Raw genomic sequence first — 4568 nt, forward strand, 5'->3', positions numbered from 1 at the left:
AAAACAAGAGGGTGTGTGCTTTAAGGCATCTTCAAAGGGGACTGCCACCTCAACAGGGCCATACTATTTTGCATTCACCTCTCTTAGTGTGGGTGCCTGTGAGCCGGGACCTTGTTCAAGTGACCTCTACACTCTTGGCTAGTTAGGACCCAGGGCTTGCTGTGAGAACTAAATCAGGAAATTTGTGCGAAGGGCTTGGCTTCTTGCCCAGCCTGGAGCAAATCCTTTATCAATGGTCTACCACTGCCCATGAAGCTTGAGGGGCAGGCAGGGAGTGAGTTGGAATTGTGGCCCCTGCCAGAAGATGGGAAGCTTATAACCTAGGAAGATGAGACAGATTTTAGAAAGGGGCCCAGGCAGAGAACCAGAACAACCGGAGTTCAGAGGAGAGAAGGAGATTACATTAAAGGTCACAGAAGGCTTCTTGGAAGAGCCGAAATTTCCAATGGACCATAAAGAAATAGGCAGGACTTGGGTAGGTAGAGAAGATAGGGGATGACAATCAGGTAGGGGGAACAGCAACTGCAAAGGCAGGGGAACCAGAAAAGAGTCTAGCAGTTGCAGAAAGTCTGCAGAGGGAGCCATTGGAGAAGAGGTTAGCTTGCTGGAGGAGACAGGCCCTGGAGTGGGCAAAACAGGTTCTTGATGGAGGTATTACGACGGTCCCAACCAGAAAGTTCTGCATCAATCTAACCTTTTACCTCACTGACTGCCATGCACAACCTACATGGTCCTGCCCCCTTGCCTTTACTCATACAGTTCTTACCACCTCTAATATCTCCTAAGGCTTACCCTCTCATCGTCCCTCATACATAACCAAAACTTGCCTTCCCCCAGAAACCATGGGAAAAGCATGGGTTTTGGAATCAGATTGGACTTGAGCAAATCATTTAACTTCAATATACCTCATCTGTATACTTATACTTGCTTATCTATGAAGAAACGGGAAAAATATCTACCTCCATGGCTATACGGAGGATGAAATTTTATAAAAAATTAGATAAGAGCGCCTAGTAGGTGTCTTATACATAGTAGGTTCTCAGGAAGCATTTGTGGTATGAATGGAATCAAAGCCATGTAACTGCCATGCTTCCCTCCACTCTACACAGAAAGGCTTTCTCTCCATCCTGTGAAACCCTAATCCCTTCTTTCCTCCCCGCACTTGCTGAGGTAGGCTTCCATTGGAAGGCCTTCCCTTCTCTCAGCCTAATTCCACATGGAGACCCAGCTCAAGTCTCAGCTCTATATCCTCAGGCTGGACATCACATGGCCTCCTAATTGTATACCGAACATTATACGCTGCTCTCTCAGAGGGCATATCTAGCCATCCACTCCTTGGGGACAGAGAATACTCTACCTTCCCTTGTACCCTCCACAGCACCCAGGATAGAGCTGGGCAAGGGCTGCTGCTCAAATATCTTCAAAGATCAGGCAGATCATGTAAATGAAGGATGCAAGCCTTGTGGCAAACAATAGGGCATGGTGGGGCCTGTGGCAAACTGGAGTACCTTGCTGTATGTCAATTGGTTGGTCAAGTGGCCCAGAGAAGAGGCTCTACAAAGACAGAAGTCGTGGATCACTTGCTCATCAGGTTACTGCAGCCAACTGGCTTCCCCTCTCTCTGGACTACAGGGATACTCTCTAAAGAGGCCAACAAACCCTTTCAGACAGCTACCAAGCTGTGAAGATCAAATGAGTCGGCATTTATGAGAACACTTTGAAAGCCTGAGGCTCTATGGAGACCTGAGGGACCATGTTCAGAAGTCCTAACATTTTCCCAAAACCAGGCCCCAAATCTCAGATGATCAGGAACAGGTGTATGGTTAAGGGAGCTTAAAAGGCCTCTGCTGCCCTGCTGGGAGCCGTCTCCTATCTCCCTGAGATCTCTGGCAGCCCTGGCTCCACAAGGGAGTGGTAATTGGGTCCCTCTGGAAAACAGCAGAGGTGGCTTAGGGCAGCTGGAGGCGGCAGAAACCCTATCCCCTCCAGAGCCCTGACATTCTCGTCAGCTCCCTTCCTGCCTGCCTGCCTGCCAGGCCTGCAGCTTCCTGGGACCACCTGGCTTCCCTGCCCTCCCCTGTTTCCATGGCTCCCTACTGCTCCCATCCACTGCCCTGGCAGAGGCCAGTGACTGGAGGTGCCCCAGGTCTGTCCTCCATCCAAGGTCTTGGTGGCAGCTGCCAAATGGCACTGTGACCTCCTCAACCCCCAGCTCCAGCGTCACTTTCATCTCCTGGGGCAGGGGGGCACTGAGGCCCCACCTGTGGCCCAGCCTGACCTCAGACATTGAGGCCAGCTGTCACCAGTCACCAGGAGCACAAGCTGCCCATGAACGAGTGTGCTCACTGGCTTCGCATCAAAGATGCTACTATGATAGTTACCAGGGCTTACCACCTGCTATTTGCCCTGTACTTTCCAAGTACTCCCAACAGTGCCAAGAGGCAGTGTTATTATACCCATTTTTCAGATGGGGAAACTTCAGCTCAGAAAGATTAGGTAACTTGCCAAGATGCAGAAATGGAATTCACCCTGGATTCTGACTACAAGCTATTGATATGCTATCGAAATGCCTCATGTGTTCACAAACTTTTACCGAACACCTACTATGTGTCCATCTCTGATAGAGCACAGAGAATAAAATCGTGCACAGAACAGATACGATTCCTGCCTATGTGACACTGATAGAGTAAAAGGAAAAATAGACACTATGGGTCCAATCGGAAAAATATATAAGCACAGATAGTGATAAATGCTATAGGAGAGCTGTACCACGAGGCTCCATCCTGGAGGGGATGGGGGGGTCAGTCTTGAAAGATGAATCAATGTTAACTAGGAGAAGCCAGGATGCTGAGGGGCAGGTGAGCACAGGGAAGTGTTTCCAGATACAGAGAACAGCATGAGCTGAGAAGGAGAGAGACAAAATTGAAATGCCAAGGTAGCTGGAGTGCAGGTAGCCCAGAGAAAGCTACTCAGAAGAAGCTGGGGGTCCTGCAGGGCCAGACCACTCTGGGCTTTTAGGCCAATGTAGGGATTTGCTGTGACTTCCAAGAGCTCCCCCAACAAGCCACTGAAGCAAGAGCATCAGTCGGGCATATTTCAAGACCCACCCGAGCTGCAAAGTAGATATGGATTGTTTACACACACTGACACACACACACATCCCCCGCCACACACACACATGCGTGCGCGTAGCGCGCACACACGCACACACACGCACACACACAACATCCTGCCCATCCAATCCAGTCACTCCCCTTTCTAGAATCAAGGCTCTTGTGGGCCAAGCTCCCCTTCAGACCCAGTCCAGTCCAGGGATAGGGCCCTTACTTTGTCCATCTCGGGTCAGAAACCCAGCAAGCTACTCTAAACACAAACATCCTAAACCCTAAGCCCCATTTGGGTGGTGAGCAGCCTATCACTTCACAGAGAGCTAGCAAGAACAGCAGGTTCCAAAGACAGTGTGACTGAAAGAAGGTACACCTGAGGTTCACCAGTATAAAGCTGAAAACCCACAACTTGCTGGTTTACTTTTTCCTGCAGATTTAAATAAATGTATCTTCTTCAAACCAATTGACTTTGATCACCATCAAAAGTCTGTACAATGTTTAAATCTTAAATCCTTCTAATATTATACTCACACGCATGCAAAATTTGATACGTTTTTTGAAGGACTGGAGGAAGATCTCGCATACATATGCTTCTAAATGCACAAAATAGCTCAACAAAAAGCTGGTGATATTGGATGTCTGTGAAAAAGAACTGACTGGTTAGACAATGAGGTGGGAAGGATGTGTACTTTTTAAATTTTGAATCATGTGTCTTACTATCTATTCGGTAAATTAGGATATATGTGTGCAATTTCTGAATACTACTCAGAAATAAACAGGAATGAACTATGGATGCGCTCAATAACATGGATAAATCTACAAAATATCATACTGTGCAATAGAAGCCAGATTCAAAAGACAACATATAGTATAATTCCACTTACATGAAATTCCAGAAAAATAAATGTAACCGACATTGACAGAAATCAAATCAGTGGTTGTCTGGGGCAAAAGGTGGGGTGGGGGAATGATTAGGAAGGGACACAAAGGAACTTTGGGGGCAACGAAAGTGTTCTATACCTTGATCAAGGTATTCGTTACATGGATATTTAAATGTGTCAAACTCCCCAATATGTACACTTAAAATGGGTGCATTTTTTATATGAAAATTATACCTCAATAGAATTGATTTTTTAAAGAAGATAATATATATGTGTGGTATAAATCAATAAACAACGGTTTTTTTAAGATTTTAAGATTTTTTTATTAGTTTCAAGTATACAGTACATTGGTTAGACATTTATATAGTTTATGAAACAATGCCCCCTGATTACTCTATCACCTCTCTGGCTCTACACATAGCCATTACACTACTGCTGACTGCATTCTCTATGCCATGCTCCCCATCCCCGTGACGATCTATCAACTACTAATTTGTACTTCTTTAACCCTTCACCACTTTCTTCCAGCCGCCCCACCCTCTCTTCCTCTGGCCATAAGTAACCAGATTGTCCTCTATAT

The sequence above is a fragment of the Pteropus vampyrus genome, unplaced genomic scaffold, assembly GCF_000151845.1.
Source record: "Pteropus vampyrus isolate Shadow unplaced genomic scaffold, Pvam_2.0 Scaffold35, whole genome shotgun sequence".
Taxonomy (NCBI): domain Eukaryota; kingdom Metazoa; phylum Chordata; class Mammalia; order Chiroptera; family Pteropodidae; genus Pteropus; species Pteropus vampyrus.